Source organism: Lactuca virosa, chromosome 3 (assembly GCF_052849685.1).
Source record: "Lactuca virosa cultivar CGN04683 chromosome 3, Lactuca_virosa_CGN04683_v6, whole genome shotgun sequence".
Classification (NCBI taxonomy): Eukaryota; Viridiplantae; Streptophyta; class Magnoliopsida; order Asterales; family Asteraceae; genus Lactuca; species Lactuca virosa.
Window position 1 is genome coordinate 336,350,040 of NC_136428.1, and position 15,620 is coordinate 336,365,659.

Genomic DNA, 15,620 nt, shown 5'->3' on the forward strand with positions numbered 1-15,620 from the left:
CTCAGTCGTCCGATCAGCAACCTCAGCCTATAAATAGAAGGCTGCGAGCCTTCTCGGATAATTTTAAGAAATTGTCCATTTTCACCTTTTTTCATATTTCTTTCAATCTAACATCCCCCAAAGCCCCGGTATCAATTATAACCCCCGGAATACGCCAAGAAGTGCCCGAGAAGCCCAGAAAATTTATCTTTTCGGTTTCGAAGCCCGACCTTCGCAGAACCCGGTTTCTCAATAAAACTCCCGGTTTTATTAGAAACGAACGTTTTAGGAAACGAATTGCTGCCCGATTTTCATTAAAACAAGTGAGTGTGTAGTTACTTTCACTTTACACATAGATATGAAGTATTTACCTTAAAATACGTGCTATGTGTAAATATATTAATTGTTTATTTGAGGTGACTGTTGAACAGATGTTTTATACAAGTTTTAAACTGTATATGTATTTTATCTACAAATATGTTGGGTAGAACACGGGTAGATGAAATAGTCGATATGTGTTAAAATGGTGAGAGGCCTCGGTGTTGTTGTTGTTGTTGAAGTCGTCTAACGGAGTATAGATGACGACCACAGACCTTTCTAGACAGTCCAGTGGCACACTAGCAGGTTCGCAACTTGTAGGTGTTGATGAACTAAATGTTCATTGGTGTACTCCATCCCCCTCATGGTTGCCTTTAGGACATGTATGACCGAGGAGTCCCCTTAGCAGTAGTGTCCATCCCGATGATATTCCTTAGGCTAGGTCCCTTGTGATAGGTGTTTAGGGACGTAAAGTGAGGACAACGGGAATGGGTAATCAGGGTTATTGTTGATTGGTGAACTTAATAAGTTTATTATTATTGTGGGTTGAAAACCCTATATGCTCACCAGGCCCCCAAGCCTGACCCACTCAGCTTTTTATGTTACAGGTAGTGGACCCCGAGCATAGTCAGAGGACGATGAGAGATTTTTGATTATGGGCCAGTAGTTGTAAATAACTGTTGTAAGGCTTATAATGTCTTGTTTATGCTTTTGATCTGTATCGGAACATGACATCCCGAGGTTTTGATATGAAATGAAACTATACATTTCTTAAAGAAAAGTTTTGATAAACTTTTATCATGTTTTGTTTTGGGGACCTATTCCGCAACATCTTTTAAAAAGATTTCTCTGATTTTATTTTAAAAAGCATAAATTAAATCGGTCTTTTCTGGCCGAGAAATTAGGGGATGTCACAGTTGGTATCAGAGCATTTATTTAAGCGAACTAAGAAATTGTAGGATTTCTAGACTTAAACTTAGAATGCTAAGTGATGATTGTGAGATGAGTGTCTACCATATTTTAGACACAAGCACTAGTTTATTTTAGGAAAGGTGCCTAAAATGCTTTTATGTGCTAAATGCTATATGTTTGCCATATGTGCCATTAATTGTTCGGATCTATGGTCTGTTGCCGACCGGATCTGGAAACCTTATGTGTGTAGGATTCTAAGCGTATGATTACGAGATTAGAACTAACATGTAAACGTTTCGGAGGGATAAGGGAATTGAAATATCTAACAAGGATAAAGACCTAAATTCGCCTTATTCGGTATATAGATTATAGTGGCAAGAACTCGAAGTGGAGCGGGAAATGCAAACAGAAACCAACAACCTCAACCTCAAGTGGTGGAACAGGTGCCTATAGTAGGAGCTGCACCCGAACCCATCACTATGGATGGAGTACAAACTATGATTCAGACCATGATGGCTGAACAGAGGGAGGAATTGAGGGAAATGTTGCTAAACAACAGGGATGAACCTTCAGTTCCTGTTGAACAACATGAATTGAATGACGATCGATCTGAAGAAGGAAAAAACAGTAGATCGGTTGGTCATAGTGAACTGCTTGTGGTTGGGAGAAATAACCACGAGGTTAGAGTGGAGAGAAATGGGTGCAAGTATTAGGACTTTATGACTTGCAAGCCATCGACCTTCACTGGAAAAGAAGATCCCGTCAGAGTAATGGACTGGATCTCGGAAATGGAATTGGCTTTCATGACTTGTGATTGCCAAGGCAAGTTACAAACCACCTTTGCAGTGCGTCAGTTCAGGGGTAGTGCTGCTCGTTGGTGGAACACTTTGGGGAAAACCCTAAGCCCTAATGAGCCACTGCAACTGACTTGGGCAGAGTTCTTGTCGCACTTCAACGGCAAGTACTGCTCGGCCCAAAACGTACTTCACAGACAAAATGGAGTTTGCTTTACGTATTGACCCAGATGAGCTGGCAAAAATTGACATGTACGCAAAGTGTCACACCCCGAAACCATGATGGCGGAAACGTTTCGGGGTGGAGGACGTCATGCGTAGTATCACAACATTTGTATAGCAAGCATAGTAAACACAACCAAACATTGAATACAAATATGAAAAGTGTTTACATCGTTTTGTAACTTGTTTTAAATACATCAACAGTATGTATAATATAGAAAACATGGCTCTTATCGCTCCGGCTTCACCGAATTCCTGGAAGTACCTGTCTACTAATTCCCTGAGAATACAAGCAGTTTGAAAAATATCAGCATAAACCTGGTGAGTTCATAAGCATTTAGTTTTAGAGAAAAATGTTCTTTGATTCTTTTGAAAAGTGTTCCTCAAGAAAATCCTATATTTTCTAATGAAAAACATGTTTGAAAACTCATTCCTTCCATGACTTCCAGATTCATACATGACATGTATAATTCCAGGAGTCATGGAATAACTATCCGTTGGTAGCGTAGTAAACCATCAGTTTTAGAAAAAGCCGGTGTTATCCCGGGAAAATCCTATATTTTACCTAAAAACAAGTTATCCATTCTAGAGGTAGAGATGCAAGTTTAGAGATCCCTGATTACTATCAGTATATATAAATGTAGTTTTCTTACATAAAATAAAACAAACGAAGAATAGAGTCCGTAAACCAAAATTAGTTTATACTTATTTGCGAGTCGTATAACCATACTTGATATGACTAGAGACCTTTCCAACGTTCTTTAGGCGTTAAGTTAAATGACATTTGTTCACCTCAGGCATTCCTGCCTCACTGTAGCTAGCAGTTCAGGTGTGGGATTGTCAGTCCCAAATAGATCTATTCACAAATGTCACGCTCTCTCTCCAGGAGACTCTGGTTATACTATGATAGGATTTATCCCTATACGCCTAAGGGTACAGTATCGAAGTAGCGCCTCACAATTCTGTATAATCTAGTTTACTAGCGAGAAAACAATATAAAATAGTAATTATCCTTGAATAAATGTACTTTATACTTCTGAGAAAACATATGACATAAACTAAATCTGCCATAGTTTATATATATATATATATATATATATATATATATATATATATATATATATATATATATATATTCATCCATGAAATCTGATTTGGTAGAGACTGCCTAGAGGGTTATCCCAAACTATACCCATTATAGTTTATTAGAGTTGATGTGGGAAATGTTTTATAAAACTTTTCTGAGAGCTATGAAGTTAGATTTCCAAAATAACAGTTTCCCTTATGCTCAACATATTACAAAAAGAGATAAAATATTCGATTATGTTATTAAACGTGGAAATCGTTGAACTGTATTAATAAGTTTAAAACTTAATAAAATACTTAGAGTTTGGCTTGTATTCCCCCCTGAAAACATTTAAAAACACGGAAAATGTAGGGGTATGAACTCACCTCGGGTAAGTGGTTTGATTGAAGGATCAATACGGAGAGCCGGGTGTTCAAGTGAAGCCTTGAACACGATTTGATCCTAATAACATGTAATGACACATAAACGAGTAAAATGAAGGTATTTCACCACTATAAGTGATGGAAAACCACTCTAGGGACTTGAAACTAATTGCACCAAGTGATAGGACCTTGTAGGATTGAGTGTAGGGGGTGTATGGCCACCAAGAGTGTGTGTGCGGCCATGAGTGTGCTGTCCAATGGGTGTGCGGCCATACACTCATGAAGTGAGGTGTCTTCGAAGTGTTCTCAAGGTCTATACTCAATTGTAGTGCAAGATAAGGGTCCTAGGGGTGGGTTTATGGTCCTGGAATGAGTGTGTGGTCGCACACTTGGGTGTGCGGTCGTACAGGGTGTGCTGCCATGCAAGTGTGTGTGCGGCCGTACACAGGTGTGTGCGGTCGTACACTCCACACAAAAATGTCCAAAATGCCATTTTCAAGGTACAACAAGGCTAGGGGCACATCTACATCGAATATGGAAGTTAAACTCTCGCTTTGGAGGGTGTTTTAGGGGTGTGCGGCCACCCTAAGAGGGTGTGCGGCCGCACTCACTTCCAAATACGAAGAACATGTCGTTTTTGCACACATAGAGCTTGGATAGAGTGGTCTTTCATGGATTGTAAGCTAGAGGAAGAAGTACTCACGTTCTTGAAGCTTTGGGAAGGTTCAAAGTTGGAGAAACTTGAGTGGAAATGATGTTGTGTGCTGCCAAGGTGCTAAAGGAATGAAAGGAAGGATGCTACCCTTTATATAGGGGTAAAGGTGCTGCCCAAAAGTGAGTGTGCTGCCAAGGGAGTGGGTGTGCGGCCGCACACCCATGTGTACGGCCGTAGACTCCTCCAAGAGGTGTGTATGGCCCGATCTTCTCACTATTCAACACTCTGACTCATTCCTAAACTCAACCTTGGTTATATACAAGCTTAGAACACTTAAATGAACCCTTAAATAGCATCAGAAATCAACAAAACAAGTTGAATATTGATTGAATTGACTAAGTGTACAAGATTGAAGTTTCCGGGTTGTCACATCATCCCCCCGTTAGAGGGAATTTCGTCCCTAAATTCAAGAATAAAGCACAGTCATGAACTTGGAAAGAGATGGGGACACTTCTGCTTTATTGCGTGCTCGCGCTCCTTAGTGAATTCAGGACCCCGCTTGGCATTCCAGTTGACCTTCACTATCGGGATGGGACTCTGTTTCGTACACTTGACTTCCTGATCCATGATTTCGACAGGTTCTTCCACGAAGTGTAGACCCTCATCCAATTCGATCTCGTCGAGAGGAATCATAAGTGTCTCGTCGGATAGTCACTTCTTTAGGTTCAACACGTGGAAGACAGGATGGACGTTGCTGAGTTCTCGCGGTAACTGTAGTTTGTATGCTACGGGACCGATCCTAGCGAGGATCTCAAATGGTCCAACGTACCTTGGGTTTAGCTTTCAACGTTTTTCGAAACGTATCATGCCTTTCCAGGGGGAGACCTTCATAAGGACGCGGTCACCGACCTGGAATTCCAAGGGTTTTCGTCTCTTATCGGTGTAGCTCTTTTGTCTATCTCGTGAGGCTTTCATCCGTTCTTGGATTTGTACGATCTTTTCTATGGTTTCGCGGATAATTTCTGGACCAGTGAGAGTGCTGTCAGGGACTTGACCCTTGATTAGCTGCGTGTCACCCACTTCAACCCAGCATAGAAGGGATCTGCACTTACGGCCATAGAGGGCTTCAAATGGTGCAGTCTTGATGCTGGTATGGTAGCTGTTGTTGTAGGAAAATTCAACCAATGGAAGATGAGTGTCCCATGACGCGCCGAAGTCGATGACGCAGGCTCTCAACATATCTTCCAAGGTCTGAATTGTTCTCTCACTCTGTCCATCGGTCTGCGGATGATAAGCCGTGCTCATATCCAATTTAGTTCCAAGAGCCTTCTGTAGTGATTGCCAGAATCTCGAGGTAAACCTGCTATCTCGGTCGGAGATAATGGATACAGGTACCCCATGAAGGCAAACTATCTCTCGAATGTAGATCCGTATGAGTCTCTCCATCTTGAAGTTTGCTTTGATTGGCAGGAAGTGGGCGGACTTCGTCAACCGATCGACAATTACCTAGATGGCATCGTTCCCACTCGGAGATCTGGGTAACTTGGTGATAAAATCCATCGTTATCCTTTCCCACTTCCACTCAGGTATCTATGGCTATTGGAGTAGACCTGAGGGCTTCTGATATTCGACCTTTACCTTGGCGCAAGTCAGGCACTTGCCCACAAAGGTAGATATCTCTGCTTTCATGTTCGGCCACCAATACAGTTTCTTGAGATCGAGGTACATCTTGTCCGAACCTGGGTAAACGGATTATCTAGTCTTGTGCGCTTCGTTCATTACAACCTCTCTGTAACCACTGAAATTTGGGGTCCAGATCTGGTCCATGAAATAATAGACTCCGTCTCCCTTGATCTCTAGGTTCTTTTCCATTCCTCTCAAGGCTTCACCCGGCATGTTCTCTGGTTTTAAGGCTTCCAGATGAGCCTCCTTGATTTGTGCGGATAAATGAGAATGGATAGTCATGGTCAGTGCCTTCACTCTACGACCTGAGTACTCTTTTCGGCTGAGGGCATCTGCCACCACATTGGCCTTGCCGGGATGGTAGCGGATTTCGCACTCGTAATCACTGAGTAGCTCAACCCATCGCCGTTGTCTCATGTTCAACTCTTTCTGATCAAAGATGTGCTGCAAGCTCTTATGGTCGGTGAAGATAGTGCACTTGGTTCCATAGAGATAGTGTCTCCAGATTTTCAATGCAAAGACCAGTGCTCCCAATTCTAAATCGTGAGTTGTATAATTGACCTCGTGTGCTTTCAAATGTCTCGAGGCATAAGCGATAACCTTTCCTCGTTGCATGAGCACACAGCCTAAGCCCTGATTGGATGCATCACAGTAGACAACGAAGTCTTCCATCCCTTCGGGCAGGGACAAGATAGGTGCGCTGCACAGGGCCTGCTTCAATGTTTGAAATGCAGTGTCTTGCTAGACTCCCCAATTAAAGGTTACACCTTTCTGTGTTAGGGTAGTTAGAGGCTTAGTGATTCTGGAGAAGTTCTGGATGAATCTACGATAATAGCCCGCGAGGCCCAAGAATTGCCGGATTTCTGTGGGTGTCTTTGGTGCAGACCAATTTTCAATCGCTTTAATCTTGGAAGGGTCCATGTGTATTCCTTCCTTGCTAATCACGTGACCTAGGAAATTTACCTTCCTGATCCAGAACTCGCACTTTGAAAATTTCGCGTATAGCTTTTCCGCCCTTAATGTTTCCAACACCTGTCTCAAGTGGTGTTTATGATCACTCTCACTCCGCGAATAGACAAGTATGTCATCGATGAACACGATCACGAACTTGTCTAGGAAAGGGCGGCACACCCGATTCATCAGGTCCATGAATACTGCCGGTGCGTTAGTCAGACCAAAGGGCATTACTACAAACTCGTAGTGTCCATAGCGAGTTCGAAATGCTGTCTTGGGCACATCATTCTCATGAACTCGTAGCTGATGGTACCCTGATCTTAGATCTATCTTTGAAAAGTAACTGGCTCATTGCAGCTGATCGAAAAGGTCGTCGATTCTGGGTAAAGGATAGCGGTTCTTGATCGTCAGCTTCTTCAGTTCTCGATAGTCAATGCACATCCGAAAAGATCCATCTTTCTTTTTCACAAATAAGATCGGAGCTCCCCAGGGTGAGGAACTCGGTCTTATGAATCCCTTGCTGATCAGCTCATTGAGCTGGCTGGATAGCTCTTGCATTTCCGCCGGCGCTAAACGATAAGGGGACTTAGATACAGGAGTAGCTCCGAGAATTAAGTCGATACGAAACTCGACTTGACGCTCTGGAGGAATTCCTGGGAGGTCTTCGGGGAAGACATCAGGAAAATTGCAGACTTCGGGAAGACTCCCGAGGTCTTTAACTTTTTGCGTCTCATCAACGACGTGAGCTAGGAATGCATGGCATTCCTTCTGCAGATACTTCTGGGCCTTGATGCACGAGATGATACGAAGGTTCGAGCTAAGCTTACCTCCGTAAATCATGAGGATTTCACCAGAGGGAAGATTGAGACGGATAGCTTTCTCGAAACAAAGGATATCAGCACGATTGGGGCTTAACCAGTCCATGCCGATGATGACATCGAAGCTCTTGATGGATACCGGCATAAGATCAATGGGAAAGGAGTGATTGTCTAGGGTAAGAGTACAACCTATGAATATGTCGCTAGCGTTCTCTTTCTTTCCGTTAGCCATCTCGACCGTGAACGTTTCAGTTAAAGGTTGGGGTTTACATTTGATTAGATGTTTGAATGCATGACTCACAAAACTCCTCTCCGCACCAGAATCGAAAAGAATGCATGCATAAGAGTTGTTAAGGAGGAACGTACCCGTAACAACGGTAGGATCAACGATCGCTTCCTCCTGGCCCATTGTCAGAGCTCTCCCTGTGTTGCCACCAGTTGCTGCCTTGGGGCAGTTTCTCCTGAAGTGCCCAACCTCTCCACATCCATAACAAGCTTGACCAGCACCCGCTCCCGGGGCCTGGTTGGTCGGTTGGGTTGGCATTTTGCAGAACCGAGCTGTGTGTCCCTTCCTTCCACAGCTGTTGCAACTCAACTCATGGCAGGGCCCGTGATGATGAAAGTTGCACTTGTTGCATAGAGGTAGCTTCCCTGCATAAACACCAGTAGGATCTTGAGCGGTTGGAACGACAGCTGGAGTAGCAGCAGGAGTAGTAGCAGCATGAACTGCCACTGTTTGTTGCTTCTTGGAAGGCTCCTGCGAAGCCTGACCCTTCCGTTTGTTCCATGGTTTCTTCTTCTTCCCACCACTTTCCTTCCGTGGCTTAGGAACAACTGCCACCTCGTCTAGATCAACCCCATTATCGATCAGAACCCGTGCCAGATCCTTGGCGCTCTCAAATGTAGTCGGTCTAGCAGCCAAGACATTTCCCTTGGTGGGTTGTGTCAGCCCCCAGATGTACCTCTCGATTTTCTTGCTTTCCGGGGTGACCATTCCCGGACAGAGAAGCGCCAGATCACATAATCTAGCAGTGTAAGCAGCAATGTCAGAACCCTTCATCTTCAAGTTCCAAAGTTCGTGCTCCAACTTTTGCACCTCGCCCCTCGGGCAGTATTCAGCCAGCATGAGTTCCTTCAGTCTTTCCCAACCCATGGCATTAGCCACTGGCAGGGTTAGGGTTTTGACTCGACCATTCCACCAGGTCAAAGCTCTGTCAGTAAAGGTGCAGGCGGCGAACTTCACCTTGTTGGCTTCGGAACAGGTGCAAAATTCGAAGATGGATTCGATCTTCTCGAACCATCGAGTCAGAGCGATGACTCCTCCGTTTCCGTCGAAGGACTTGGGTTTTGCAGTCATGAAGTCCTTGTAGGAACACTCCTTTTGATGTCCCTGACTTCCGTCTTGTCTTTGTGGGTCGGTTCCACCTCCAGCCCCACCAGCATTCACTTGTGCCATTGCTGCAGTCACGACAGCTGTAACTGCTGCCTGAAACATGACAGAGTCGAACTGAGGAGGTGGTGGTGGTGGCGGAGTGTCGTCGTTTCTTCGGATGGGTCTTGGTCGGGGAGGCATCTTGTTTCTAGAAACAATCAGGAAGAAGAGGATGGTAAGTCCTCGAGATATAAATAAAACAAAATATATCTCATCCTGATAATAAAAGTATACTACCGAGCGATAAGCACAGAAAGATTACTAACGCAAGTAAGTTATCGCTTAAGGAAGAAGAGGTAGCAACGCTTAGAGTGAATCTGTATACTGAGTTTGGCTCTAGCTAAAATAATCCTATAGTATTTTATGATGAATGTTTTTGGTAAGTTTTAGGCCTGCTGTAACACCACAGTCACTCCCAAGCACATGTTGGTCATGTCTCGACTGAATATAGTTGATCAGGCTATATTCACCATAAACATGATTACATAACTGCCTAGGTTTAACCGCAGCGTTCCAACATCCAAATACTTTTTGTTTTGATCTACTAGTGACACAAATTCTGTTATGTATGCATGCTCGTATACTTTTTATAAAAATACTCATATTTTTGAAAGTATATTTTTAGCGTAGAGCACTTAGGCCCCTTAGTGTTTATAGTTGTATACCACGTAAGGTTCGGTATACTAGTTCACTATAAACAAGGGCTCTGATACCAATCTGTCACACCCCGAAACTGTGATGGCGGAAACGTTCCGGGGTGGAGGACGTCATGCGTAGTATCACAACATTTGTATAGCAAGCATAGTAAACACAACCAAACATTGAATACAAATATGAAAAGTGTTTACATCGTTTTGTAACTTGTTTTAAATACATCAAAAGTATGTATAATATAGAAAACATGGCTCTTATCGCTCCGGCTTCACCGAATTCCTGGAAGTACCTGTCTACTAATTCCCTGAGAATACAAGCAGTTTGAAAAATATCAGCATAAAGCTGGTGAGTTCATAAGCATTTAGTTTTAGATAAAAATGTTCTTTGTTTCTTTTGAAAAGTGTTCCTCAAGAAAATCCTATATTTTCTTATGAAAAGCATGTTTGAAAACCCATTCCTTCCATGACTTCCACATTCATACATGACATGTATAATTCCAGGAGTCATGGAATAACTATCCGTTGGTAGCGTAGTAAACCATCAGTTTTAGAAAAAGCCGGTGTTATCCCGGGAAAATCCTATATTTTCCCTAAAAACAAGTTATCCATTCTAGAGGTAGAGATGCAAGTTTAGAGATCCCTGATTACTATCAGTATATATAAATGTAGTTTTATTACTTAAAATAAAACAAAAGAAGAATAGAGTCCGTAAACCAAAATTAGTTTATACTTATTTGTGAGTCGTATAACCATACTTGATATGACTAGAGACCTTTCCAACGTTCTTCAGGCGTTAAGTTAAATGACATTTGTTCACCTTAGGCATTCCTGCCTCACTGTAGCTAGCATTTTAGGTGTGGGATTGTCAGTCCCGAATAGATCTATTCACAAATCTCACGCTCTCCCTCCAGGAGACTCTAGTTATACTATGATAGGATTTATCCCTGTACGCCTAAGGGTACAGTATCGAAGTAGCGCCTCACAATTATGTATAATCTAGTTTACTAGCGAGAAAACAGTATAAAATAGTAATTATCCTTGAATAAATGTACTTTATACTTCTGAGAAAACATATAACATAAACTAAATCTGCCATAGTTTATATATTCATCCATGAAATCTGATTTGGTAGAGACTGCCTAGAGGGTTATCCCAAACTATACCCATTATAGTTTATTAGAGTTGATGTGGAAAATGTTTTATAAAACTTTTCTGAGAGCTATGAAGTTAGATTTCCAAAATAACAGTTTTCCGTATGCTCAACATATTACAAAAAGAGATAAAATATACGATTATGTTATTAAACGTGGAAATCGTTGAACTGTATTAATAAGTTTAAAACTTAACAAAATACTTAGAGTTTGTCTTGTATTTCCCCCTGAAAACATTTAAAAACACGGAAAATGTAGGGGTATGAACTCACCTCGGGTAAGTGGTTTGATTGAAGGATCAATACGAAGAGTCGGGTGTTCAAGTGAAGCCTTGAACACGATTCGATCCTAATAACATGTAATGACACATAAACGAGTAAAATGAAGGTATTTCACCACTATAAGTGATGGAAAACCACTCTAGGGACTTGAAACTAATTGCACCAAGTGATAGGACCTTGTAGGATTGAGTGTAGGGGGTGTATGGCCACCAAGAGTGTGTTTTCGGCCATGAGTGTGCGGCCGTACACTCATGAAGTAAGGTGTCTTCGAAGTGTTCTCAAGGTCTATACTCAATTGTAGTGCAAGATAAGGGTCCTAAGGGTGAGTTTATGGTCCTAGAATGAGTGTGGGGTCGTATACTTGGGTGTGCGGTCGCACACTTGGGTGTGCGGTCGCACACTTGGGTGTGAGGTCATACACTTGGGTGTGCTGCCATGCAAGTGTGTGTGCGGCCGTACACAGGTGTGTGCGGTCGTACACTCCACACAAAAATGTCCAAAATGCCATTTCCAAGGTACAACAAGGCTAGGGGCACATCTACATCGAATATGGAAGTTAAACTCTCTCTTTGGAGGATGTTTTAGGGGTGTGCGGCCACCCTAAGAGGGTGTGCGGCCGCACTCACTTCCAAATACGAAGAACATGTCGTTTTTGCACACATAGAGCTTGGATAGAGTGGTCTTTCATGGATTGTAAGCTAGAGGAAGAAGTACTCACGTTCTTGAAGCTTTGGGAAGGTTCAAAGTTGGAGAAACTTGAGTGGAAATGATGTTGTGTGCTGCCAAGGTGCTAAAGGAATGAAAGGAAGGATGCTACCCTTTATATAGGGGTAAAGGTGCTGCCCAAAAGTGAGTGTGCTGCCAAGGGAGTGGGTGTGCGGCCGCACACCCATGTGTACGGCCGTAGAATCCTCCAAGAGGTGTGTATGGCCCGATCTTCTCACTATTCAACACTCTAACTCATTCCTAAACTCAACCTTGGTTATATACAAGCTTAAAACACTTAAATGAACCCTTAAATAGCATCAGAAATCAACAAAACAAGTTGAATATTGATTGAATTGACTAAGTGTACAAGATTGAAGTTTCCGGGTTGTCACACAAAGGGACTTCCATGGGAGTATGCGGTGCCAGTACGTCAGGCACTTACTTTGGAGGCAGCTATTTGGGCTGCCAAGTCTGTTGAAGATATGATAAAGGGGAGAGCCGCCAGCAAGGTTGAAGTTGGCGAAAAGAGAAAGTTTGAAGGAACTTCAGGTTCCAATAAAAAGAACAAGTTCTCGAAGACTGGTTCGAGAAAATTCGGAGGAGGAGCCGAAGCCAAGTGGTGTGACAAGTGCAAGAAGATACATGCTGGGAAGTGCAGTGTGGAAGTCACTTGTTACAAGTGTGGAAAGCCAGGGCATTATGCCAATGAATGCACCTTCACTAATAACGTCTGTCATGGGTGCCATGAAGAAGGTCATATTTTGAGGGATTGCCCGAAGAAGAAGGATGTAGCAAAGCCCAATCTTCCACCAAAGCCGATGGCGAGAGCCTTTCAGATGACACTTGAAGCTGCGAAAGAAGAAGCCGATGTCGCTACAGGTACCTTTCTCGTGAACGAATTGCCTGCCCAAATTTTGTTTGATTCTGGAGCCAATTACTCCTTTATTTCGCATGAATTTGGTAGAAAACTAGCTTTGCCTGTAGATAGACTAGTTAATGCTATAATAGTCGAGATTGCTAGTGACAAGTTTGTACCTGTTAGCCATCGTATGAAAAACATTTTCATTGACTTGGATGGGAATAAGTTCCACGAGGAATTATTGCCTATCGAGTTAAATGGATTCGACATAGTTTTAGGAATGGATTGGATTAGCGCCAATGATGCCGAAATATTGTGTAGAAAGAAGATAGTAAAAGTAAACTCGCCAGGGAAAGAGTCGTTTATGGTGTATGGAGACAAACGCAGAGTAAACTCTGGAATCATTTTCCTAATGAAAGTCAGAAAGTGTTTGGCCAAGGGGTGTACATCATATCTAGCGTTCGTGATCGATGCTAAGAAGGAAAAGAAGGAGGTGCAGAATATTCCGGTGGTGTGTGATTATCCGGAAGTCTTTCCCGAAGATCTTCCCGGATTGCCCCCTAATCGACAAGTAGAATTCCGTATCGACCTGTTACCAGGAACGACACCGATAGCGAAAGCACCATATCGATTAGCGCCAACAGAGATGAAAGAACTTATGACACAACTTCATGAGTTATTGGACAAAGGTTTCATTTGACCTAGTTCATCACCCTGGGGAGCCCCTGTGTTATTTGTAAAGAAGAAAGACGGGAGCATGAGAATGTGCATCGATTACAGAGAGCTGAATAAAGCAACAATAAAGAACAAGTACCCGTTGCCGAGGATCGATGACCTGTTCGACCAGTTGCAAGGTTCGAGCTATTTATCGAAGATCGATCTTAGGTCCGGATACCATCAACTAAAGGTGAGAGAGCAGGATATCGAGAAGACTGCGTTCAGAACAAGATATGGACATTATGAATTTTTGGTTATGTCGTTCGGACTAACCAATGCCCCAGCAGCTTTCATGGATTTGATGAACAGGGTTTGTAAACCATGCCTTGATAAATCCGTGATATTATTCATAGACGATATCTTGATCTATTCGAAAAGCAAGCAGGAGCATGAAAAGCATCTGCGTGAAGTGCTAGAAGTTCTGAAAAAGGAGAAGCTGTATGCAAAGTTCTCCAAATGTGAATTTTGGATTCAAGAAGTCCAATTTTTAGGTCATGTGGTTAACCAAGAAGGAATAATGGTTGACCCAGCAAAGATTGAAGCTGTAATGAAGTGGGAACAACCAAAAAGTCCTACGGAGATTCGAAGCTTTTTTGGATTAGCCGGATATTATCGCCGATTTATCCAAGGCTTTTCTTCGATCGCTAATCCATTCAACTTTGACCCACAAAGGAGCTACTTATGCTTGGAATGAGAAGCATAAGGAAGCCTTTGAGAAGTTAAAGAAGAGATTGTGTGAAGCACCGATTCTTTCTTTACCTAAAGAAGTTAATGACTTCGCAGTCTATAGTGATGCCTCTGGAGTTGGGTTAGGATGTGTTCTGACCCACAGGGATAAATTGATAGCGTATGCATCGAGGCAATTGAAAGAGCATGAAAAGAACTACCCCACTCATGATCTGGAGTTAGCAGCGGTAGTATTCGCCTTAAAGATATGGAGGCACTATCTTTATGGTACTAAATGCAAACTTTTCACTAATCATAAGAGTCTTCAATATCTCTTTAATCAGAAGGAATTGAACATGAGGCAACGGCGCTGGCTAGAGTTACTCAAGGACTACGACTATGAGATACTTTACCACCCTGGTAAAGCAAATGTTGTTGTTGATGCTCTCAGTCGGAAGGTGAATCTTGAAAAGAAAAGGCCAAGAGCGCAGAGAATTGAAGTCGTCTCGACAATTGTGGAAAGTATAAAGAAAGCTCAAGAGGAAGCTTTAGAGAGAACTGACCGGAAGGAGGAACGTTTGGGAAAAACGTTGGTGTTTGATACAAACGGTCAAGGACTGAAGGTATTCAAAGATAGGATTTGGGTACCTAAGACGGGAGGAGTAAGAGATCTTCTGATGGAAGAAGCTCACAAGACCATGTACTCGATTCATCCCGGCAGTACAAAAATGTATAGGGATCTAAAACCCTATTACTGGTGGCCGACGATGAAGCTCGATGTTGCTAAGTATGTGGCCGAGTGTGTAACTTGTGCTAGGGTTAAGGCACAACATCAGAAACCATATGGGAGTTTAGAACCTTTATCTGTACCCGTGGGTAAATGGGAAGACATCACCATGGATTTTGTGACTAAACTGCCCAGAACAAGGAATGGTCACGACATGATTTGGGTGGTTGTTGATCGCTTCACTAAGAGTGCGCATTTCATAGCCGCCAACGAGAAATGGTCTATGGATAAACTTGCGAATTCTTACGTGAAGGAAATTGTGAGGCTTCACGGTGTTCCGTTAACGATTGTATCCGATCGTGATAGCCGTTTTACCTCAAGGTTTTGGAGGAGTCTACAAGAGGAATTGGGTACCAAGTTGTGTTTGAGTACAACTTACCATCCGCAAACTGATGGTCAGAGTGAACGAACAATTCAAACATTGGAGGATATGCTGAGAGCATGTACCCTAGAATTCCAAGGTAACTAGGATGAACACTTACCTCTAGTAGAATTTTCCTATAATAATAGTTTCCACTCAAGCATCAAGATGGCACCTTATCACGCCTTGTATGGAGAAAAGTGTCGAACGCCATCATGTTG